The following is a 26,727-nucleotide window of genomic DNA, read 5'->3' as shown; positions in this document are numbered from 1 at the left end:
TCAATTCCTTCTTTCAGGCATCAGCATCTCCAAAAACTGAAACAACCCCCGCTGTTACCTTACTCTGCTTTGAGCTAAAACACTGGCATGCACACAGAAGATCTTCAGGAATAAACCTGCAGTAAAAACACACATCTTCACTTAAGCTATACTTGTTCTAAGCAGAGCATAAGAACTGAGGTGTGCCTTGCCAAGACTGGTGTAATAAGGAGCATGGAATAGCATAAAACTGTCATAGAAATGCATAAATTTACCCCACAACCAAAGTAACACCTTTCCTAAAGTAAAGCAGCAACCTTTTTGTAGGTAAACATGTTTCCATTTAAGTTCTGTGATGCAGATTTCAAATCCAGTCTCCACACCAGTTTTTGCTGATTATCAGTCATACCCTACTACATGCGTTCATTCCTGTTTACAGATTGGAAACAAACACCTGCCAGCATTGCAATTCACTACTTTAAATCTTGTGAACTTAAGTCCTAAAAATGCTTGAAAAAACACCTTTTACATCAGATAAAATATACTGGACCATTGCATATTCCTTCCTTTAGTTTAACTAATAAAACAGGACTAACCTGTCTAAAGAGACACTTAGCTTCTATCATTAAGAACAGCATAAATTGTGTTGAATTTAATACTAACACCTCACAGTACTACTGCAGCAATATGAATGGTGATCAGGACATAATAAAACCCTGGAATTTACAAGTGGCAGGGTGACATGAACAACATGATAATATACTATCTATCAGCTTAATTTACTGCATTACTGAGCACAAGCCTATATTAAGGGCAACTAATGGCCTTGCTTTAGAAATCTAATAATTACAAATAATAACTCACCAATTCCACCCTTCTGGACTGAACATCAGATTATATGGCATAATAAACAATCACATGTTAAATAAGCGCATGAAAAAAAAAATCCTGATGAGCAATTCAAGCAACTCCCAGCTACCTATCACAGTTGATGGGGTTACAGGGAGTGAACTACCTATGCCCTCAACTGACATTGCTTAAACCAGGCTAAACTCTGACAGGGCGTAGGTCTGAGTAAGTTTGGACTGTATGACTTACTGGGACAACACAGCTCCTCCAGGGCAGACAAGCACATCCTGATCAACTATGCCCTGCTCAGCACCGATGCTTCCTTGCTGCACATCGCGGTGGGTACCAGGACATGTGGTGCAGCTGCACCATGCTCATCAGAGTGCTTGGGCTGGGGAGCTCTTCTGGTCATCCTGCGTGTCACCATCGGTGACACTAGCATGGATACATGGAGTAGTCTGGTAGGGGAAAGCTGCCACCGCTGTGACCGACAACATGGCAGAAGTTTCAGCTTTCAGATCACGTGTGGGTCACTGCCATAGCTAAGTGCATAAAGCCAGCGAATTTGTTCCTCCTGGGGGAGTGCAGGGCGGCACTAAGATGGAATGGAATTCGGGATGGAATTCAGATGTCCGAATGGAGGTATTCCTGGTGTAGATTTCAACAAGTTGGTTCTTGCCTAGACTACCATTATAGTTAATGGAGCAAAACTCATTTCTACAACATGACTCATCTCATCCTAGACATCCAAATTCCATCAGATACATCAAACTTAAAAGTGATCACCGGCCTCCCCTGACAATAAAGGTACCCTAAGGCAATCAGCTCAGATGTGCAAATCTGTAAGCTGGAAGCTGCAGATCTCATCTTTAACATCCCTTCATGCCCTCATCTCTAGCACATAGATTATGGGCATGCTCTTTTGTGCTTAAGAAGAAAGATGGATGAAGATGCATATATATATAAGACAAGGTTACATTAACATATCTACTCATTGTGTGATTCTCTGATGCAAGGCATTTTTACAATAAATATTATGTAAATACTGTATTAGGTCTTTATGAAAATGAATAATATTTTTCTAATGACTTTTCATAAAAGCAGTGAAGAAGTGCCTCCCAAAACTGATGATACTGCTACAACAGACCATGAGACGTAAGATTGGGTATTGGTTTTACATGGCAAGGGCTTGGTAGCAGGGGGCTGCAGGGGTGGCCTCTGTGAGCAGAGCCCAGCAGCTGCCCCATGTCAGAGCAGAGCCAGCTCCAGCTGCTCCAAAAGGGACCCGCCACTGGACAGAGCTGAGCCACGAGCGATGCTGGGTGGGCCTCTGGGAGAGCAGAGTTAAGGAAGGGAAAGAAGTGCTGGGCAACAGCAGTTGGGAGAGAGTGGTGAAAACCAGCCCTACAGCCCCCAAGGGCAGTGCAGCAGGAGGACAGGAGGTGCTCCAGGCATGCAGCAGCAGTTCCCCTGCAGCCTGTGAAGAGGCCCCTGATAGAGCAGGCTGTCCCCCTGCAGCCCACGGGTCCCACATGGAGCAGATCTCCATGCTGCAGCCCATGAAGGAACCCCCGGTGGAGCAGGTGGATGTGGCCTGTAGGAGACTGTGGCCCATGGAGAGCCCCAGCAGGAGCAGGCCCCGGGCCAGAGCTGCCACCCGTGGAAAAGAGCCCACGCAGGAGCAGGAGGTCTGGGGGGAGCTGCCGCCCGTGGGGGACCTGTGCTGAAGCAGTTTGCTCCTGCGGGATGGATGGATCCCATGGTGCGGAGCCGTGTGGGAGCAGTTCTTGAAGAGCTGCTGCCTGTGGGCAGCCCCCGAAGGATCAGTTCAGGAAGGATGGCATCCTGTGAGAGGGACCCCACGTGGAGCAGGGGCAGAGAGTGACCCTGATGGAGTGGTGGAGACGAAGCATCATGGGCTGACCACAGCCCCATTTTCTTCTGCCTGTTGACACGTGGGGGGAGGACGTAGAAGAGGGTGGATAGGGGCAAGGTGTTTGTAATTTGCTTTTAGTTTCTCACTGCTCTAGTCTGCTAGTGATAGGCACTAAATTATATTAATCTCCCTACACTGTTTCTGTTTTGCTTGTGACAATAATTGGTGAGTGATCTCCCTGTCCTCAGGTCAACCCATGAGCTGTTTTTATTGTATTTTCTCCCCCAGTTCTTCTGAAGAGGACAAGTGAGAGCACAGCGTGGTGCTGCTGAACTGCCTACTGGTGCGAAGTCACCACACATACAACTTAAAATGTATTAAAAAAAAAAAAAAAAAAAAAAAAAAAACTGTTACATTCTGAAATCCCACTGGGGGCCTTAAGGCTTTAATACAGGCACTGGTATCCTCACACAAACCACACTGAAACTTTAAAGTCACTCCTTCCAGACTTACTGCTGTTCAGCAGACGGGAATCCCCTGGTTTGATACACACAGAGAAGTAAAATAAAACAAAGAGTTTGGAAATTCAAACAGGTTAGCCACTAATGTTACAGAGAGAAAATCCTTCTGGCATTCATTGAAGTAACTTTACCTGCAGAAGTGTGCAACACCTGAAATTTCACTGAGTGACCATGCTAGTGAGAACTCAGTAGCAATTATTAAGCAACATTTTTAGAAATCTATTGAACAATTTGCCCTCCCCAGAGGACAGTGTCAGAAACTAATATATCTCTCATTCGTCCTTGCTTGCTCGTAGGAAGCTATTTTTGATCTTACCTACCTGAGGGAACTGACTGCTAAATTCACATGGCCTCCACCCATGCCCTTATAAATCAGTTTCCTTCCAGACACCTGATTTTAACTACATTGAACATGTTTCCATGAGGAGTAGGGCATGAAATTAAAAGGCTGCAGCCGGTTGAATTCAGACTCCCAGGGCTAAATCCTTTATCCAATGTATCATAAGCACTTTCTATTACTGTCTGAAGCCTTCAACTGTAACATAAATGAACCCATTATACCTACCTTACTCTCTCTTAGAAGACCTCAAGCTAAGATTGCCTTTTAATCCCAACCTAGAAGAGAATGGCATTATGCCTGACTCACGAAAACAGAAGCTGTATTGGTGGTGACTGGCTCCACTCCTTCCATAGGCTTTTACATATATGATAAGGTTAGTTTTACAGCCAGTCAGTTTACAAAATGAGGAAGAAGATAGTTCTGCTGCCTCATTATCAGACACCCTCTTTTCCATGTACTCTCATCCGTCATTGCATCTGCATTTTGCTGCCTGTATCAATGTATCAAAGTATAGCCTTGAAAATTTTGGAAACTGGCTCTGCAGCAAACCTAAGGATCTGAGTGGAAGGACCAGCTTACACAATTGTCTGCCTGTTTATGCTCTAGTTTTACCAGAAACAGTTGGATCATTAATAATAATATTTGCAATTCTGCCTATAAAAAGTGTGCTGGCACTTGTGTTTGGGTGAATGTATTTTATAAAGCACTGCAAAGCAGGACTCAGGGCTGTCTAGTGATAAAAGCAGAAGCAAAGTTGTGCTTCTTCTAAATCCCTCAAAAAGAGAGGGGAGCTACCTAGATATGTAGTCAGGTAGGAATGAAGAATTCCCAATGACTTTGTATGTAAATAATTATTTTTGCAAATTCCTTTGCTATCTGGACACAAAGGAATCAAATTGTGTTTCACCTGTACTGTGCGCTGTGGACATCAGCCATATTTTTTAGCAACTCACTTTATTAGTTCTTCTCACTAGGAAGAAATGCATCAGCAGAAGTCTTTTCAGCCTAAGCATTTTTCTTACATTTCAAGACAAGATCTCTTAAAGGTAGTGTCAAATCAAGATTTTGTTCAAGGCTTAGAGTGGAATGCTATCACTATTCCACACACTTTACATTACCTCTTAGGATCCACTTGTCCCCTACATACCCCACAGAAGCACACTGTGCTGCAATCAGCTGCATTCACTGACACCGCAGAAACCAGTAAACTGCAAGCACAGAGCACTAGAAGAAGCATGTGGAGAAGAAGCCCACACCTGCAGGTAGAATGAATTGTTATGATCCAAGAGGTATTTTCCTTTTTATAATTTTATTAAAGCCATTAATGTAGTCAAGTTTTGTTTGATGTCTATAATCAGCACAATAAACCAAGAAGAAATTAGATTATAAAAGCTACATTAATATAAGACCTGATTTTCAAATGGCCTCACATTTGGATACTCGTGAATGCACGCTGATGAATCCTGTTCCAAGGACTGTCACATTACCATCAATGCATAAACACAGACTTTTGTACACACGTCATTTTACATGGCATCCCAAACCCTTTGTCTCAAAGAATATCAATTCAATCAACAAGTAGTAATCAGTTATTTGTTTAAGGTAAGCTCTGCTGTAAGATGTAACCACAAGTTTATCAAACCTTATCAAAACCAATCCCACTGCCCCTTGTGTAAAGTGTGTTTCCTCAAGCATTTAGAGAGCAGCAGAAGAAAGCATAAACCATGCGAGTAGTCATCTACCCAAGGTCACACTGCAGGCCAACAGCAGGACAAAGTACAAAACCACAGTTGCCTCATTCAGAGGGCTGCCATCTGTTCATAAGATAGACTCCAAACACATTCTTGAAGCAGATTTGGCACCTCTACTTAACTCAGTTTGAATCTGCTTAAAGAAAAAACAATTTCCATTGGACATTGGAGGCCTTTGGATGTAGTGAATTCACATTGGAAATGAAATAAGTCTGGACCTTTAAGATGACAGAAAAGGTAGTACAAAGTTGTCATCTTCTTATCCCTCAGGAAGTTTTGCCTCTGACCTGCTGGGAAATTGCACTTTGTTTAAACTCTCAGTGTTTTTAAACTACAATAGGCATGGTCATAGTTATTAAACAGCACTTTCAACCTGCAAGCAGAGCAGGAAACCGTAGAAGTGGGAGAATATGCCATCTCAAGTTTTTGGAAAAAGTATGGACACGACTCCTACGGTTTTCTGGGACAGATCAAAGATTAGAGAATGAATTTAATTTACCTTATGAGTTCACTGTTGTCTCCTGCATGTACTCCACTCCTTCAATAATTGGTCAATACTCCTTCAATAATTGGTCAGTACTCCACTCCTTCAATAATTGGTCAATAGCCACCTCTCTTTCACTGTCTTGTTCATTAGCCCTGGAAACTGTACCACGTTTTGAAGAAATAGCAGGATTATGTATTGAGGGGTCTTAAGGCATCCTCTAAATTGTCCAAAAATAGAGTTCTGAGCATCAGAAAGACAAATGGTATAAAGGGGGAAGCCTTGGAGATGAGAGAAAATGCAAAAGGCTGCCTCTAAGGTTCCAAGGCCCAGCATCTTCCCTCCCTTACCTGCGCCTCCTTCCAACACAGCACCTCTCTCCATCGATCTGTAACTAACAGACAACACAGCACAGTTACTCATTCACCTTGGGGCACACAGAGTACAGATCTCTATGTTTGAACTTACGTAGGTGATTTTCCAATTTGTGTGTACATTTGGACTCTAACACAGTGAACAGCTTTCTGGAACTAGAGGTTTTTTGGATCAGCTTAACAAAATGCATCTCCTCCAAGATGAATCATCCCACTGAAGGAAGAAATCAGGCCACCAATTGCTAATAAACACATCTGGGGCTGACAACCACAACAAAGTTAAGGGAAAAATATTTTAGTTCAGGAAATTATATTGTCCAAGACTCCATTATAAATATGACAAGTTATTCTTATAAAGATGTAACTTTTAAGGATATGTACTACTTAAAAAGATATTCTTTACAAGAAATTAAATTCCTTTGAAACTGCTTACCATTGATCTCCTCTGTTCAATATCCAAAGGCCTATGTGTTTATCTCATCCCAAGTCTCTTTACAAAGATCCAAAACCTCAATTAATTCTTCTGCCCAAATTCTATCCAGAGTGAAGAAGCTCAGTGCTGAGCACTCAGAGCTCGGAGTTTCCCTCCCTTCTTACCCAATGCTGGGAGAAGATAGGTACATCATATAATTATTATTTGCTTGCCAGGCAACCAGTGCTGTCAAAATCCTTCCTGTGGAGCACTTTAAATTAACGTGATGCCTAAGCTACAGAAGGACAACAAAAGTCCTCATGAAGTTAATGAAACTCTTTGCCACTGAAATAACATCTCTACAAAGTACAGGTAGCCCTAAACAAGGAGATAAGTTGGGTAGAAAAAAAAAAATAAACTTTCCCTCCACGAAATATTCTCTTTTTTTTTTTTTTTTTTTTTTAAATAGGAAAGAATGGGAATAAAATCTTACCCCTTTTAGTACCACAGGGATTTGATGCAGGTTACCCACAGTTAGTTACTTCCCTTCACAACCTCACCAAGACACAGAAGGTTATAGACATAAAATGTGTTGCAACCAGAGGTCCTGCCAGTCCTTGCTTTCCTCTGAGACAGGGAGTGGACAGCTCTGCTTACAAGTGAAGGACTTCTAACCAGGTGTAGTGCCCAAACTGGTCAGTCTAGCCTACTGCTGTCCTGGTCGCCTGGAACCAAAATGCTGGTGAAAAAGAAATGCATCTTTCTGACAGTAAAGGGGAGGAAGCAGTGACTAAAGAAAAGTAGAGGTAAATACAAACTCTGCTCTCTCCCCTCATCTCTCAAACAACATAGACACTGAGCTGTGCCTTCTTGCCTATCATCACTAACAGAAAGGAACCATCTAAGTGGAAATTGTCTTTTAAAAATTGGTCTTCCAAATGCAACTTTGCTCCAAAGAGCTACTGAAGAAGACCTCGAGGGAAATCCAGACACACATAAATGCTACACAAGCAAATGACCCACCTGCAGTGAAAACTGTAGCTCTGTTGTGCTGTCCAGGGTCAGCCCAGTCTGAAATTAGATCCTACTGCATTCCTGTTATAAAAACATTTCAACAATCTTGAAAAGTGCTGCATACAGTACTAGTACTGTAAAAGCACCTGTGGTGTTTCCTAACAAACCAGTGTGTTAGGAAAGAAGCTTTAGGAAAACGTGCAATTCTCAGTGTCTCCAGGCCACATCAGTTTTAGTCAACAGAAGTACTGGACTACAAGGGATCTTGTTCACTGAGCCCAGTTTTATTTTTTCCAAGAAATGATCAACCTGTCTGTGAACTTGCTAACATCACTGAGTTTTGCAGGTTTTGTGCCCAGAGCTGTGTCCCGCTTGCAATGCTCAACAACCATCCCAAGAGCAGTGCTGCTATGCATCCAGACAGCTAATCCAGATCTGAATCACAGTTCACAAAAGGTGACTGCTAAGTTACTAGCATAACACATTTATCTTCCATAATTTACTCTTACATGTGTCACAAGGGCTTATTTTCAGACCTTCTAAGAAGGGTCTTGTTTCTTCTTCTTAGCCAATAATCCTCGCAGAGTATCAGTATTTCAAGCTGTTGCTCACACAAGTATCTTCACAAACAGCTGCAACAGCTCTCTAATGAATTGTTGTTGCAAAAGGACTTCACACTCTTTTTCAACAGGATCTGTGCAAAGACATATTACATTACTGAGTACTATTTTTGTGGACCTGATCCTTTCTTAAAACATCAAAAAGATTACAATGAAAGCAAGGCCTCTGGAGTGACGGGGTGGCTGTTTAGTCAATACCTGTCGTGGACGTTTGCCACAGTACCTCTGCTTGCTTAACATGCAGGTGTCCAGACAAAAATCTGGCCAACTCTTACTCATTATTCTGTCAGGGGTTTTAGAGCTGTCACTCCTGTGTCCTTCAAAACAAGTGTTACAGTGAACTGGTGTGTAGTTTTAGCACATCAACAATTTCTGTACTTGGATGGCATCCAAAACATTGATCTGTCATGTGCTCACCTGCTCAGCTACCTGTCGTGTGCAGAGAAATTTCAAAATATGCATTGGTGACAGAAGCCTAGACCACTTACTAACTGCACTGCGTTAAAAAGCACATGCCCCAGTCACTAATTCCAGCAGCAATCTCCTCTTGTATTGTCCAAACAACCTCCTAATAAGCAAAGACTGATAAAAGACTTAGGAAACCCATGTAGCTCTTTCACAGATGGACTTTGACAATATCCCAAGTAGCAAAACAAACTACCAATAGCTCTTCACTCTGCAGTGAAAGAAAAACTACATAGCAAATTGAACGCTGCTGAATTTATTGTGGAATTCCAAACAGGAGGTCTGAACTACTCCTATGTACACGGCAGACGGGACAGACACAGATGTATTTATGTGGAGCAATGCAAGCTGTTCCTGGAATCTGTCCTGCTGCAGAAACCTTTGCAATCACAAACAACCACGGTGAGAGACCAGCATCCTCATGACCATTTACCACAGTCCTTTAGCCAAGATCATTAGCGAGACAGGCTGTTGGAGCTGCCGGTAACGACCATTTTCACAATATGACCATTTTGTGGCACACAAAGCTAATTTGAGAAACAAAAATTTGCTGTGCATGGTTAAAAATAAAAAATAAAAAAAGCAGGAGCGGGCTGGGGTATTACTTCAGTTGTCCACCCAAGTCAACATCAGTACTCTCTGTCTTAACCTCACATCATTTTTGTTCACAAAAACTCCACTGCAATTACAATTGACAGCAATGCTCAATTCCACATACATACTAATGATATTAATACATGTTTGTAGCCTCTAATGCTCACACAAGCTAACTAACACACAATAGTGATTTTTATTGGCATCAACAATGTAAGAGAGAGGACAATAGCAAACATTTCACAGTCAAAAACTTTAGGTTAAATTTGGGTAGGTTCTTCCACTTCATTTGCTCTAATTTAAAATGGCTTTGAACTGTCCTACATTCTGCAGCCGGTTTCAGACCCAACCACTTGACACAAGGAACTAAGACACTTTGCAATATAGCTATAGCTGCCCTCTCACAGAAAATTGGGTTTGTGGATGTCACGATGAGAAAAGATCACACAAATGCTTCAGGTTGATTTCTACCCAGCCCAGGCTCCTCAATTCAGAATACCAGGTTTTCAGCCTTGTGGTGTCTCAGTGTCACATCTCCTTTTAAAGAGGTCTGAAGGCAAAGAGATCTGATCCAAATTGCCAACATCACTCCAAACACTAGAGACCCTACCATGAGAAATAAATAACCAAAAATAAATAAACCTAAACTGACCATCTCAGTGACTTGTTGAAAGAAGGTCCTGCCCCCATGCTAACAGCCATGCTCTTCCAGTCTTCCCTATGTGCCAGCACCAGCTCTACTCTAATTAGCCTCTTGAAGCTACAAAGGCTTTTTTTTATTATTATTATTTTTTCCCTCAGGGAGAGGGAAGAGGATTGACTTTTCAGTCAAATTAATTTCCTGGAGTAGAACAGTCCTAAGGCCAAACAGGAGATAGAGAGAGACCCGATTACATCTCTAGGTACATACTAACTATCAGATCGGTTTTGCTGTGCGTTGTAAAACTTCACCCTCAGCTCTACATTGTCTGTGCCCTGTTAGATGCTTATTCCCAAAAGTAATTTGATTGACAAGGATCTCTAAAAACATATGAAGCATGAAACATTTCCTCTGCAGCTGGGGGTAAATAAGTTGGCTGGGTGGAGCTTTCCTTATTACATTTATTGGATTTGGTGATTCAGGTCTGAGGGTTTTTCACATCTGAGACAAGATATATAGAAATGTTTGCAGTCTTCCCAGAAAGAAAGAAATGGGAAAAATAAGGGAGTCTGTCTCCTGGAAAACTGTCTGGCTTCTTGGTTTCTCATCTGCTACAGCAACATTTTAACACATGACCGAACAACTTTAAAGACTAGTGGTGATTATTGCAAGTGAGAAAGCATTAGGCATGTTTCATCCTTGTGGAGATGCTTTTTTTCATGTTATTTTACTGGCTGCCAAAAGGGATGAATAATAATGTTATACTAACTGTTTATTACAACTGATTGCAAGCAGATGAGAACAGTCAAATCACAGAAATCTAACACGAAGAATTTGACAGAGCAGCCAGATGGAAATTCCCTTGGAAAACCAGTCTCTGTAAGGTATTCCATCTCTGTTTTCCCAGAAGGGTATATGTGGTCCCTTTACCTTCTCCATGGCAGATGCTCCAGTAAAGATCAATTCCTGCGAGTGTTCCTTCACTTGTACAGCATTCAGTAATGAAATACTCACCTCACCTTGTATTTACATAAGCACTTAGATAAGACTGTGGATTTCCTGTTGGAATTGCTGGTCCTCAGGTGAGAGAAAATGACTTTGTTAGGGTGGGCAGAATCTGGCAGCCCCACAGAGGCAAGGCTGCCAGAGCTGCGTGCCTCCAGGTCCAACCCGCTGCGAGGAACACACACACAAACACGTACACAGTACCCATCCACACATACATGCTTACTGAACACCCCTTAGTAAGTCCTGTGCAATCATGAAATGCTCAGCTCCTGCATCCCATAACGTGTCCCATACCTCTAGGCAGCTGTCTGTAAGGTGCTCCAGCACTGGTCCATCTTGACGAGTTCTTCTCCCAGCCCACAGGGCTGAGGCTCTCCTGGGGCAGCCTGGAAGCAGCCCCAGAGTCCTTCCTCAGAGTCCTTGGGTTCCCACCTACCCTTGGGATGGACCTTGCTAGGGTGATGGGTCTCCTGATGGACCTGGGGCAGCCCATAAGAGTGTTACATAGGCTCTCCATGCCACTGCCTCTGTGCTCTGATGCAGGCAAGCTTTTGGCATATAACCTAACAGAGCTTATCAACACTTCTTCAGCAGGCATACAGGCCAGTGTTGAATGAAACAAGGATAATCTAGAAATTTGTGTAGCCTCTCTCTAAGGACTTACAGTGTCATCTGGATTCAAAACAGACTTCCACTTCCCTGGCCTTGGTCACTTATTCCGGCCCCCCCCCCCCCTTTTTTTTTTCAGTGTTACACATGAACCTCCCACCAGACAACCTTGACACAAAGCCTGGATAAATCCTGATAAAATCCTAAGGCATGTAGTAGCTAGGTGTATCTACCTGGTAAGGATGCAGTTAAAATACAGGAAAACTAAATGGGAATTTGAATGCAGGCATCATCTAGGTGAATTCAGATTGGGATCTCAGTTTGATCCACTTGACTCCTAGACGTTTGCATTGGACCTGTTGTTTCAGCTTTAATTTCTGAATTTTGTTTTCAGCTCCCACCTGAGCCACAAAACTTTCATATCCTCAGCTCCTAGGAAACAAAATAGGATCCACGGTCCAAACAAAGTTCTTTAGCCATTGCTGAAGGACAGCTGAGCTTGTGTGAGTACAGCCACCAGACACTCTGCTCACACTTCTTGCAAACATACAGAATCTATAGTGGAATTCAACTTGTTTTTAAAACAACTAAATCATTTTTTCTTGTTAGAGAAAATACTGTTCTTCCAGGGACTCTAGGTCCTTTGACCAAACTCTAGAGTGGACTGACTGAGAGGAAAGAACGTAATGTGAAGTTTCAGAAAACCTGAAGCACTGAAACAAGAACACAGATTCATAGCTCCTGCTTTGTTCACTCAAGTCATTTTTCTCATTTCCATGGGGAAAGTATTTGCATGTCCACAGTAACAGCCAACAACACGTTCAGAAAGGGTCTCTGTGATGAGACTGGTCTCAGAGTGGATGGTTTGCAGTGTTTCTCTTCCTCTCTGATTTTTGAGGAAAGTAGAGTTTTAATTAAGATGACAGCCTTCACATGGGTAAAACTGATGTCCTCCAAGAATGGAAGTTGCACAAAACATTGTGTAGAGACAATGCAACTTCCCCAGGGAGCAATCATCTTCACTTGTGCCCAGATAAGAAGCACCAAGTCAATATGTCTGTGATCTCTAATCAAGTCCAAAACATTTATCCACAATGAACAAATCTCACTCCTTCACCACCTACAATCAACTCATCTGGAAGTGACTGTGAATGGGTTTTCCATTGTTTCTTCTTCTGGGAGAAAAAAATAAAAGTTTCCTCAGTTACTCCAATAACACCTAAAAGACTTTTAATTATTGCTTAATCCCCATTGAAAATGTAATGTTTTTCACAACATCCAAATAGGTCATGGATCATCTATGAAATCACAATGGAAGGAAGACAAAGGATGACTGGGGATGTGATTATTCACTCCTGTGTGTAAACAGAATACAAAACCGAAACCAAAAAAATAAACAAAAAAAAATCCGTTTATCAATGGATCAGATCTATTTCTGCCTCACAACACTAAGCTATTTTTCTGTGTTGCTTTTGATTTAAGCCAATGTTGTTCCACTTAGTGCAAGAGAGCTATGCATATATACGCCAGATTGAAGTTTTGTGCAGGTCTGAGATTTTCTCTGCAAAGCTTGAGCAAATGTGAAAGTGAAATGAATTGGCACATAATTCTGATCTGAGCCACCAAAACCATGGCCACATTAAAACTGCGTTCCTGATGGTGAAGCATTTGGATCAGACCCTGGTCCCTCCTGCATTACTGCACAGACATCCTAAATGTGATTACTCCAGCTGTACCTTGACCCGAATCCAACTTGTTTTATTCCCACATGATGCCTTGAATGGATGTACTTCAACATACTTAACTGATCTCTCACTATACACTTTCAGCCATGCATCAAGGTCTGTTTCAGTCCGCTACTTACTTTTGTTCTGCTCAGTCAAGGCAATCAAGCCAGAATACTCTGACACTTTAACTTCAATTGAAAAGGACATGCTCTACTGCCTTTTTTTAGCTCTCACCTTGTGTCAACATAAAAAAAAAAGTCAAAGCAGTCAATATTTGCTTCTGATTTAGAATGCACTAGTAAATGCACTTTGCACTGCAGTCTTTTGTGAGAGATGCAGTTTCAGAACTTACAGTTATTCCTCCAGTATAAGCTTCAGTAATCTTTTTTCACAATAAACTTCAGTTAGGTGTTTTGATCTTCAGAGCAGTACATGTTAATTACAGTTTAGCTTAAATCATTTTGATACATGCACAGACTTCAAGAAAATGTAAAGATATACAACAAAGGCAATGCCTCCAATTAAGTTTAGATCCCTTAGAGAAATGTAATAATCCTTTCTTTCTTTAAAAAAAAAAAAAAGAAAAAAAAAAGAAAAAGAAAGATAAAGTAATTGAATGTCGCAACTATGAGTTTCTGTTGCATATCCATGCATTAAATCTGCCATACCCTTCATTCTGTGTCCAGTCTTTCAATCACAAAACCACATAGAATTACAGAATCACAGAATCGTCTAGGTTGGAAGAGACCTCCAAGATCACCGAGTACAACCTCTGACCTAATGCTAACAAGTCCTCCACTAAACCATATCCCTAAGCTCTACATCTAAACGTCTTTTAAAGACCTCCAGGGATGGTGACTCAGCCACTTCCCTGGGCAGCCTATTCCAGTGACTAACAACCTTTCAGTAAAGACGTTTTTCCTAATATCCAACCTAAACCTCCCCTGGCACAATTTTAGCCCATTCCCCCTCGTCCTGTCACCAGGCATGTGGGAGAATAGACCAACCCCCCCACCTCGCTACAGCCTCCTTTCAGGTACCTGTAGAGTGCAATAAGGTCGCCCCTGAGCCTCCTCTTCTCCAGGCTAAATAGCCCCAGCTCCCTCAACCGCTCCTCGTAAGACTTGTTCTCCAGACCCTTCACCAGCTTCATAGCCGTTCTCTGGACTCGCTCAAGCACCTCCATGTCCTTCTTGTAGTGAGGGGCCCAAAAGTAACACAGTACTCAAGGTATGGCCTCACCAGAGCTGAGTACAGGGGGAGAATCACTTCCCTGGAACTGCTGGCCACGCTGTTTCTTATACAGGCCAGGATGCTCTTGGCCTTCTTGGCCACCTGAGCACACTGCTGGCTCATATTCAACTTCCCTGAAGATCTCTCACTGTTAATAATTTATGATAACACCACAATTATTACTATAGCATCTCCATCAGCAGCAGCAAAACAAGGAAAATAACCACAGGAGCATTACCACATCAGGAGGGTCCTACTGTATACCTGCTAAAGTCATCATGGAGCTTGCTAAAGAAACTGCTCATCCATAGCAATCTTTCAGTCTGTCACACACTAACAGATCCTCCCAAGCATTAACAGGGGAATTTTGGCAATTTTTTTTTAATCTCAAGAGCATCCAGGTGTTCCTTTGCTGCTCACATCAAACATTCTTGAACTTCGACATTTTCCATAATCTCTTTGAAATATCCCTACAATTATGCAGGCTGAATTAGATGAGAGCACATCCCCTGGCTTTGTCAACACTGTACAGTTCAGCGACCAGATCAGGTCAGTTCACATACAGATTTAGCAATCCTTAGAGATTCCCACAAGAGAGGAAAATCTGCCCACTAAACGCCTTGTAACTTCTGCTCATCTGAATACCCAACCCAGTCTTCCCACTCAACCTACACTGAGTTCCCATACTGCAATCACAATAGCCAGATAAGTGGGCTGACAGCTGCCTTTGTGGCACCTCCCTGGAGCACACGTTCAGGAGCTGACACATCAAGCAAGCCCTCTCCTGCCAACCCGCTGTGCTCACGCTTACACAGGTTGGTCTCAGAGCTGCCACCACAGCAGGATGAGGCTGCTGGGGCACTTCAGTCAGCACATCCTTAAGCAGTCCTGCTACCAGCTGGCCCACAGCCTCAATACCCATGGAACTGCACTGGCCTGACGCTGGAAGACCCATTCCAGCATTATTCTTACCCTGAAAACAGGGCATTTTGCTACCAGCACAGGTAAATTCAGTCTCCCTGAGAGCTTATTTTCACAGCAGGAGGCTTCAGAACAGCAGCTGCCTTCTCTGCACCATAAGGAAGTTCTCTTCTTTACCTAAAACAACACTTGATAGCGTCAAAAATTTAGTTTATAGTGTCAAAAATTTTGACTAAATTACGGATTTACTCAAAATCTAGGCTCATTCACCTGATGATAAAGTAGAAGTAAGCTCTTCTGAGTAGCAGATGATCACAGATACTGGGGAAAAAGGCATCTGTCCTAGGAGTTGTATACACTTCTTTTTGCCAATATTGTGTGTGATAGCAACAAATGCCCTAGTGAGTCGATGCTGTTGTGTCAACAACAGCGTTCTTCTGCTAATAAAATTTAAGCCACTCCCCAAACAAAACAATTTGTCCTACAAGAAAAAAACATCTGTTTTTAAAATCAATGAAATTACATCTTGCTTCGGGCACGTAACTGTTAGCTTGGGATGTGATCCTTTTTCAGATTGTTTTCCAACGTAAGCATAGAAATAAAATTTCTCTGCATAAAGCAATTCTAGTAAGAATAAGAAGATTAAATGTCATTATCAGATGCTGATCTGCCCATGTCCACTGACTAATCATATTGATTCACTTACTCTTCTTTTAATGAAATGAAGTTACAGTAGAAATGAGCGAGCCTTTGCAACTGAAAGCAACAGCAAACCTCGGCCAGAATCACAGTTGACAGAAACACAATTCCTACAAAATGAGTAATACCCAACATGTCACCCAGAGGAAATAAATTCAGAGTCACAAAAAAGCAGCATGTGAACACAGAAAAGACGACCAAGCAACTACAGGCTTACAGATCTCCACAACGGCAAGTAATGCCGACCACTTCATCAGCATAACCATCTTGGTTCAGAGGAGTTTGCTGCAAATTTGCATTGCTTTGGCCTTGAATACCAAAATCTCACACCCAGTTTGCCTCTTCCAAGGAATCAAAGCAAACTACCAGAACATGAACTTTCTGCGCAAAATGGGTGGATATTTTTCTCAGCAGTGTCTCAACGAAACAACTGATTTCAGATTTCCCATGTTCACGAAGAAGAATGTCACAGTGGTTATCTATGATTTCCTCCAACAGACCTTCCAGTTATTCAGCAGAAATCTTTCTGAAGGTGCTTGGAGTACAAGCAATATTGAGAAATTCCAAAATGGAATTCATCATCAAATTGAAGAATTGGAGACGTGTGTGATAGAAGAGCTACCAAAAGCAAGAAACAGCTTTCAGACATGGATCCTAAAAAGCACAGGTCTTGCTGTAATGAAGAACTTCCAAAGAATCTTCAACTTCCTAAAAGATAAGCAATACAGCCACTGTTCCTGAGAAGCCATGCAAATGGAACTGATATCATGCCTTATAATTTTTGACAGCCTTATGAAAACCACACATCATAAAGAGGTAAAATCTTTTCTATTTGGCTTCTTTGTGAGAATCTGGTAATTTTCCCCTTTCTGGTAGGTTTTAAACTTCTGCATTTCAATCAATTTCAAATTGGTACTTGCTTACAAAAAGCATTCAGTGCTCTAAGTTAAGGAAGTAGAGTACTTCAGTGAATGTTGGTATGGATGTTGGGGCAGCTGGTATCACCACCTTATGTTGACGATGACCTTTTTTAAAAAGGTTTGGATAGTGCCTCTACATATTCTCTCTCTGCACTGTAAGATGTTTTGAGGTCTTCCCACAGAATATGTCAGTTGTTTTACAATCTGAAACTCTTGCATTTAGACACTGCATTGATTTTACTTCTATATTATGTCTCCTATGCAGAAAGAGGTCCAAGGTGCAGAGATGCATAAGACAGACCTTCCTGGAGTCCTGTATGCTACACAGATCTTAATTTACAAAACAGATGAGAATATAGCATGACTCATCTGTCTGATATATTAACGACAGAATATAATAACAACAAAACTCCTTAAGCTCAAAAGTCAAAAATAATGGTGCATAGAACCTCCAAGATCAAGAAGTCCATTTCCAGCCTTGATCCTCATCCTGCAAATAGACACATCCCTATGAGATACAGAACCCATCTTCCTCTACAGCATATTTTTTAACTACAGCATGGCTTTTTAGGACAAGTTGGATCACATTATTATAGAAAACATCTCTCTCTCCTATCAGCTTTCAATTCATAACCAGACAAGATTAATCTAAAAATACTTACAATATCGACATAGATCTAAACAAATTTATTCCACTCCCCTACCATCTTTGCTTCCTCTGTACAGGCAGAGCCAGGCCGTGTTTTAAATCACCACGTCTTCATTGGTTTAACTGCTTCCCAAAAGACCTTGAAAGCCTTGGGCTTCCATGTCATTCCCTACGTATGACCACACTTCTCGACATGGATTTTTCCCACTTCAGATTTCTAAGAATATCTGATTCCCCGAGTATGTTCACCATAATGGAACATGTTTAATCAGAATGCAAAAGCTAAAAAATACATCTGCGGCTATATGGGAATGAAAAAGAGGGAAAATTCTAAAGACAAAAAGTTCAATATGCTGCTATTACCTGAATCTCAACATTTTGCCTGAGAAGTGAGGGGCTGGACAGCAACTGTCAATCAGTATCTTTCCTTTATTTAAATGGAAGACATATATCAAAATCCATTCTCACTTTGAAAAAAAAAAAAGCGGGGGGGAACTAAGAAAATAGCTACAACTGCCTAATTTTATACATGCAAATTAGACGTAGTACTAAGGTGATCAGGCCCACACCCATTGCTCTCATGCACTCCTGTTTGAGAGAAATGGGAAGAAGGGAAAGGATTTCAGACTCCCACGTCTGCTCTAAATCATCAATGTAAAAGGTCAGTTCTTTCACCGGTTGTATAAGGAGCATAAATTCAATTAGGAACATTCACAACAAGCTCATTAATCAATCTCTAAAGTAGAATCTCTCTTTTGCTAATTCAAGTACTCTGCAACTAAATCGGGACCACAGATGCTTAAGGTTTTTTTGCTGCCATCAAGCATTCCATTCTGAATTTTTCTTAATTTCTGTGTTTAATATATGGTTACTGTAGGCAATTCATATAGCCCAATTTTGGATAACTAAGTAACTTGATGAATTGCAGCCCATGAACTTGAGTTTTCCCTACACATAATACAAGATGATGTTACTCAAACCTGCACTTGGATTTCAACCTCAAAAAAGCCAAGAGTCAGCACAGGGTACAGCAGATATGACTAGACAAAATCTTACACATCCTATAAGATTCCTTTAATTCTTTAAGGGATTAAAGTGTATTTTGTGCAGGTAATGAGAGCCCATGAACAAAAGCCCATCCCCAGCCAGTGTGGAAACATTAGCCTACTTTACCTGCCCTTCTGGAGAAGAACTTTTATTAATTTTAACCAGATATGCCTATTAACTCATGTGTGCTTTATTATCAGTTGTGACTGACATTTCAAGATGCAGTTTTATTTTGAAAAGGATGAACAGGGAGATTGTAAAGCCACATATTCCTTAGGTGGTAATTCGCAGTACCCAGGTAACCTTAACTCACTAGTGCCTGTTAATTGTAGGGAACAGTCATTAAAGAAGTGTCCATGCTAGCTTTCTGCAAACACCTTTGCTTTCACAAGTTAAAGTCAATTCTATCTTACAGAAGAAAAAATAAGCTATTATATTTTATAGCCAACACCATTTTCACATTTCCTGTTTGTAATTCAGTACTAACCCTCAAAGAGGACACATATGCAGCTTTTCATTCTTGAGGAAAGAGAAGACCATACTTAATCTCAGGCCGTGTAATGAGTTCAAGTCAGCTATTAGCTTTGAATCTCTATCTTTTCCTTTAAAGGAACATTTAGAAATAAGTACCACACTTTCCTAAGAAAAACCCTAGAGTTCTGTTTTTACATGTAGCCTTTATGATTACTGTAACTGAAGACTCAAAGAATCAAAAATATGTCTGTTCAAATTTTCTTAAGTTGTGGGTTTTGATACCACTGTGGATACACACCACTTCAATACCTACCTTTATCAAGCACTCTATTATCATGTCAGTGGGTATTTCCACTTCAGAATGGGACTAACAAAGGCATTTAACTGTGAAAGCAAAAATGGTGTTATAACCACTGAGGGGTTGGAATTAAATGATCTTTAAGGTCCATTCCAAGCCAAACCATTCTAGGATTCTGTAAGACTCTCAGAATCAATAGAGAGATTCAAAGTCACTGAAAATTTCTTTTAAGGAAAAACCTAACTCGTTTTCCAGATCCAGGAACTGGATAGTTTCTTGAATATTTTTTTTCAGTAAAAGAAGAAAAAGGGCGATTTTATATTTTGCAGAGAAGCACTATCTGAAATGTTGACTGCTAGCTTCTGTACCACGCAGTACTGGTCAGTGAATGGTTGGGTCACTTTGAAATATAGACAGCTGTCTGATGGAGAAAACAAATTACAGTTCTCCCAAGATTTATAGGTGGAATAAGTTTTGTATGACCAAAGAGTGAGAAATAAAACAGGACTTCATTTCTTACAGCCCTCAACCATGTTTCTTTGTTTTCAGCCTGTTGTGGTTTAACCCGTCTGGCAGCTAAACACCACAGAGCTGTTCGCTCACCCTCCCCCCTCCCTCTCTGGGATGGGGGAGAAAAACGGGAAAGTGAAGCCTGTGAGTTGAGATAAAGACAGTTTATTAAGACAGATAATAATAATAATATGTACAAACAAGTGATGCACAATGCAATTGCTCACCACCCGCTGACCGATGCCCAGCCCATCTCCGAGCAGCCGGCTCCCCACCCCAGCTAGCCACCCCTATATATTGTTTAGCATGCCGTCAGATGGGATGGAATACCCCTTTGGCCAGTTGGGGTCAGCAGTTTTGGGTCTGTCCCCTCCCAGCTCTTGCTGCACCCCCAGCCTGCCCGCTGGCAGGACAGAGTGAGAAGCTGAAAAGTCCTTGGCTAAGTGTAAGCAGTGCTCTGCAGCAATTAAAACATCAGCATGTTATCAGCACTCTTCTCATCCTAATCCAAAACATAGCACCCTACCAGCTACTAGGAGGAAAAATAACTCTGTCCTAACTGAAACCAGAACACAGCCACAGAGTGGTATTTGGCTGTGTCAAGCCTCCCCCAGCTTTTTTATGTGTCTGTTGAGAATTCACTCCAATCCCTGATTTACAGACTGCATTCATCTGTCTGTTTGCATTTGTTTTCAAATATCAAAGCTGCTTAATTACAATAGATGTGTTTTCCTTTTTTTTTTTGTACTCACAAATATTAATAACTGCAAAGTTACAAAAAGAAAAATCAAAAACTAACCAACCTCAGTACACTGGGGAAACACTCAGTTTTAAGCCCAAAGTGGCAATCTACTACCAAGTACCTGGATATACTGCACATTACTAGCCAAGGAATTTGCTACAGCCCTTCTACATTAAACACCTGTCTCTTATAGTAGCCTGATCATATGGTTAACCTTGAAACAAAAACAGAAAATGCATTTTTTCTGATTGTAGTGGCGCAGAAAGAAAATGCCCTCAACAGCAAAAGAGGCAAATATTTTAAATTAAATCTGAACACATTTCTTAGAGAAAAGAGATCTTGAAAGGTCTCTAATGGCTAGACTGAAGGGTTAGACTGAAGAGCCCCCTGCTCTTAAGAAGCGTGTTCCCATGAAGATGTTTGATTAGGCTAAGTCACTTGTTATCTTTTCTGAGGAATATCAGACTAAAGTTATGGTTTACAAGTCAAGATGACCCTATTTTAATATCCTTCTCCCATCCCCAACTTTTTCAATCCCACGCTCTGGTCATTTATTGAATCCCTTCCTCAGCTGAGAAAGTGAAATGTTGCAGCAAGACTTCTTAACAACCACAGGGAAAGAGAGCAAAACCTCTCCCTCTGTTACTGTCTGATCTAAAACCCCTTAAATGACAGCCTCTCAGTCTCTCTCTGAAATATTTACTCTTAGACCTTCAGCCATTCCTGTCCTTCCTTTGTGAGCATTTGTCCTTTTCTTTTCTACTAATATGCTAATTACTCATCACCAAATAAGCTTACTGCAGTAGTAAGCTGCAAATTTCCCCAGAAGTTTAAATGTACACGAGCTAGCATTAAGATTACAGTTACATCCTACTCCTCTTAGCTTCCTGTACCCATCTTACCTGCACAGGCCTAACTCTACAGCTCAGAGGAGGCTCACAAACTTATGTCTGTCCAAGGTACCTCTGAAACATCAATAATTTCCTAAAACAGAAAAATGAAAATAACATTGTTTTTTCTGTACTCTGAGAACTCAGTTTACCTGACTCATGGTAAAGATTAAATATTTAACAAAGAGTTATACCACATGGTTTTCCTGTAACATTTCTAAACAATTAGTACTCCAAATTACCCTGAGATCCACATTTCCAGGGTACTCAGCCCTCTCTGCTTTTCTTAGTTTCTGTTCCAGAACACAAGTACCTTCCTCTGGGATCTTGACTGATGCTGAGTAATTTGCTGGCAGCTAATAAAGAAACATTTATTGTGACAGAAGTATCAGCAAAGGAGCTGAAGTGATTTGGTCCAGTCCCAAGTTTCACATCACTCAGTAATGTGTTCTAAGCAGTATGGGCTACTACACCAACACTGTAGCAAACAGTATTAGATCCTAATTCCTAGCTGCCTGATGCCAAGCAACACCATACTCTTCTGCATCCACCTCTTTCTACTCTTTAGCACTTTCTGGAAGCCAGTATTGCTTGACTGCACTCTGCATACCTCGTGTTCTTCTTCTTTCTGTCCTGCCTGCTCTGAGATCTGCACTCTGTCTCTGCTACAAAAGAACAGTCTCTTCCTCTTTCATGCCAGGAACACTCTTTTCTCCCCCCCTTCCTTCCCACCTCCTCACCTCCCCCCCCAAAAGGAGAAGGAAATCTGTCACAAATGTTGGTCCATTCAGAAGAGTATGCAGATGAATAGGAAACTTAGGATACGTTGCTTGACTATGGTGGGAGAGAGGGCAACAGGTTCTCCACCTACATAATGGAGAGCACCTGGACTGTGAACTCCCCAGTTCAAGAACGTCCATAAGATTTTCTCCTTCTGTTCCTCTCTTTACAAGCAGTGACAGCACCCCTCATTATAGCTGAATTATACCTGTGCAAATTATATCTCTATCCTAGCTGAAACCAGGACAGTAAAAATGCTATCAAATAGCTTGAGGAACACAACCAACCCTGTTGTCTGCATGAGAAATTATAGCAATATGAGTAGGGGTGGGAAGGATCCTCAGCCACCCTTTATCCCTCTGATAATCAAAGAGGCAACCAGTTCTTGCTCTGACTTGGTTCAGGACACACCCCAGCATCATTTGGAACATTTTTTTTATGAGCGCTGCCCACAGCCAACCTCAGAACAGGCCGATCCGACCACCAGGTTGAAGCAAGAAGGCTTCTACATCTTTGGATGCCATCTGGCATTACTCTTGCCAGAAGACAGGCAGATGGTTTGCAGGATCAGCTGCAAGCAGGACTCCCCAGGAGCCCCACCAACCAGGACCACTGCATGCTTGAGTTGCAGCTCTTAAGCCAACAGTGGGTACCTCTAGGGCTTGCTGGTCCTTGCACCAGCAGTTCCTCACTTCTCCATAACAAGCCCTGGGTAAGCCTCTGGGAGTCCAGCTGTCAGGTTGTCACACTGTGACGATGCAAAGACGTGCATGGAGATATCAAATCCACGTTCCTCCAGTGAACGAGGAAGTTTATCACAAGCCATTTTTCAAGGAGCAGACATCCCCGCAAACCAAACACAAGACCCAGCATGCTGAGCCTGTCCCTAAATCACGCAGGTCCACAACACTGCTGCTCAAGAAGTCACCAACTTCATCCCTAGCATGAAGCGAAGCGCAGCCACAATGGCGTTAGCCGTGCCACAAAATAAACAAATAAATAAAAAAAGAAAAAAAGAAAAGGCGAGCAGGGAACTCCCAGCCTGCAGTGCCCAGTCCACATGCCTCCACGGCTCTGGTCTCACCTCCCCCTTGGTGGTGAGGGTGAGAGGGTTGTGAGGGCAATGCTAGGCTGGGATTTTCTAAACCAGCCTGTATTTTAAGCAGGGTGACCAAGGTGCCCAAACATCCCACAAAGCCTCAGCAGCAGGTCTGTGGGGCCAGCACCTCACCGAACGAACTCCAAAGCACCCACCTGGGGGGTACAGGGGCAGAGCCCCTCCAGGGGCTCCAGAGCCCAACGTGCCCTTCTGGCCCCACACCCCCCAAAAACCGAGGCCGGGGCAGAGGGGCACCCACGGATCTCAGAGCCAAACTCGGCCCAGAGGAGAGGGGGAGAGCCGGGGTCCGACAGAGGGAGTGAAGGGGCACCTCCACTTGGGCTGAGAACAGGAGAAATCGGGCGGCCGGAGCGCGGGAGGCGCCGCCGTCCCGACCGCACGCTGCCGCCGGGCAAGTTAGTCCCTCAGCCCGGCACCGACCCGCCGCCGCCCCCGCCTTACCTCCGCCTCTTCGCAGCACGCCCAGGTGCCTGCGTCGCCGCACGCCAAGGCGGAGGCAGGACGCGGCTCCCCAGCCCCGGCCCCAGAAGCCCGGCACGGCTCGGCCCCGGCACGGCTCGGCTCGGCTCGGCCGCCCCCTGTCGGGCTTGGGGTGGCCGCGCGACCGCCGAAATGGCGGCGGTACTTTGAGAGGAGTCACGCGGGGCCCCCCGGGAGAGCTCGCCTCGTCCCGGGGGACTTTGTTCAATAATTAGGCAGGGAGGTCTAGGCAGGGAGGATGCCTAATTAAGAGATGGGGTATGAGCTGAGGCCCCTAACCCAAAATAAAATGTCATCTCAGCCTGGTTTGACACTGCCATTACGGTATCTCATGTTATCACATAGGAAACTGAAGACAGTAAAATACATGTACAAAAAGTTTGTGAGATTAGATTCCTAAAACAAAGAGAAGTGAAAGGAAAATGATACACTCAGATGTTCCAAAAATATTTGGAAAGACTATCTGACAACCCCAACAACTTTGGCTAATGGAGAAGACAGGGTAAAATTATTTTCAAGCAAGTATCCTATTAAAAATAACTGAACCACCTGCACAAGCTATAGTCTTCCCATTGTACCAGTATCCCCAAAAGTTTAAAACTTTCATCCTGCTAAACCCTGTGCAGAAGGATGTTTTAGAAATGCAGTAGGTTAAGCTGACAAGATCAATTTTATTATATACACTCAAATAAGGATAGACAGTGTCTTTGAGTACAGGATTCTCCTTTCTGAGAATAATTAAAGCATATCAAGTACCTGCCAGCTTTGCCAAGCCAGAATTATTTTTGGTGACAAACTATGGCTGCAAAATTCTTCTCCCGAACCTCAGTCCATGACACCCTTGCTCCTTTCTAATCATCACAAATCACTGGAGGTGTTAGTGTACTCCAGCCAGAGCAAGAAGTGAAAGAGATGAAGTGCTCAAGGGCACGTGAAGGACAGCTGGCTTTCCAAGCAGGAAGACAGGGACACCTCCCTTATAAGCAGTCACATTGTCCACTGGAACACAGTGACCCCACAGCCACACTTTAGCAACCAAAGTTTTTGCTGCTGGCAGAGAAGCCAGTGACCACGACCATGAACTCCATCAATCAGTTTGCTCCTGCAGAATTTAGCCAGGAATCAATTCAGTTGCATATGCCATGTTATCCTAAGCAAAGATGCCAATACCAAGGCTGTTTCTTCTTCCTACAACACAAAATGCACAGCTCAAGTAATAAATGAGCAGGTCTTCAGATTAATTATCCTCAGTACAAGCAAAATGAAACACAATTTAATTCAGCATCAAATGGATGAGGATGGCTGTCTTCCACTGCTGGGGATGCAGAACAGAGGAGGACACAAATGGAGCAGATCAGAGCGGTACTGTAATAATTCTTTTAATAATCAAAGTTGATTTCTGCCTTATTTCCTTCCCATCCTCTATATTAAATGGCATGCCCTTTGTGGAAATAATGCTTAGTCTGCAAAGAAAGAATGAGCTGAAAAGGGCTAATGGTATTCTAGGCTCTGCTCCTACTAAAACCAGAAAACTTCTGTCTCTAGCATAGCATTGGTATCGTTTCACAGCAGGTGATTTTACCTATTTCAAGGGTAACAGTGGGCTCAAGAGCACCTCTTCTCATAGCACAATGATAGGAGATAGTATCGGATACTTGCCTAGAGTCAGTCAGATTAGAGATCACTGGTAAATCTTGTGCAAATTATGCTTTTTCTTCTACAGCCAAACACAAAAACTGTGCTACCTCACTGAAACGTGAGGAGGGACAGAAATGGAGAGACATTTCCTACAGGTGACTCCACTGTAGGTGAGGTCTAAAACCAGCAGAAATGTCCTTGCAACTTCTGATTGGGTCCAGATTTGGCTTTCTTCAATGCAATATCTTTTAGTAAAGCAAAGAAGCAGGAAGGTTTCTATGGGAATATATCAATATTTAGAAAATGAAAGTCACGAACAGGGATCAGAGAAAGAGGTTTAGTTACGTATTAGCAAAAATAAAATTTGTTTTCATCTAATGGTAGGACTTCAATGCAGCTAGCATTGTATTGAGTCAAATGACATTTTTATTATGCTTTCAGCCTGGACATGGTATACTTTGTTGTTGTTGTTTTGTTTTGTCCCATTAATCATGGCCACTGTAGGCACATACAGACTACTCAGCATCCTGAGACAGCCTGTAGACCTGCTAGTAGAGGGTGGGAACATTTTACAGCCCCCCCCGCTTGGAGTTCATACACACAGAACTGAAAGGCCTCATCAACATTGGGCAGGTGGCACTTTAGAAAACACACACAGGCTTGCAGGCTTCCCAGAAGCAAAATTTGCTCTACTTATGAACAACATAAACTAGCAGAAACAGCCTGTGCTGGTGGTGTTCTGCTTGCTGTTAGATGTTCTTGGTGCTTGGGTGTGCTTAAAGAGCCAAGATCTTGCAAGTGGAGCTAAAATACTTTTCCTGTGGCTCTTTTCTCTCTGGGTATTTTGTGCATGATATGACTAAAATCATGCTACTTCCTTGGTGGATCACTAAGTTTACGCACATCTATTTGCCTATCCTGATGTATATTTGCACAGAAGTTGCTGGAACTTTTTGTCTTTGAGATCTGTATCCCTTAATCAACCTTTTGAAACCAGCTAGAATTTGACCTGTGGACAAAAAGATGAGTAGAAACATGGATATAACAAAAATTCTATCATAAA

General features: G+C 42.4%; 1 protein-coding gene across 3 annotated transcripts in view; it reads right to left on the bottom strand.

The window, feature by feature from the left end:
- Positions 1–24,050, bottom strand: part of MOB3B (MOB kinase activator 3B) — an 81,947-nt gene extending 57,897 nt beyond the window's left edge. Inside the window, exons 1-2 of one of the 3 annotated variants that reach the window (XM_035310524.1) lie at positions 23,988–24,050; positions 21,659–21,740 (exon numbers count right to left, since the gene is read on the bottom strand). The gene's annotated coding sequence lies outside the window, so the exon portion shown is untranslated. Of the gene's footprint in view, positions 1–3,118; positions 3,334–21,658; positions 21,741–23,987 lie in introns of those variants that run through there. The other 2 variants (XM_035310527.1, XM_035310525.1) reach the window with 2 other exon arrangements.
- Positions 24,051–26,727: the final 2,677 nt, after the last annotated feature.

Source organism: Oxyura jamaicensis, chromosome Z, assembly GCF_011077185.1.
Source record: "Oxyura jamaicensis isolate SHBP4307 breed ruddy duck chromosome Z, BPBGC_Ojam_1.0, whole genome shotgun sequence".
In the NCBI taxonomy this organism is placed as follows: domain Eukaryota; kingdom Metazoa; phylum Chordata; class Aves; order Anseriformes; family Anatidae; genus Oxyura; species Oxyura jamaicensis.
Note: the sequence above shows the minus strand (reverse complement) of the source record. Positions and strands in the feature narration are given on the sequence as shown.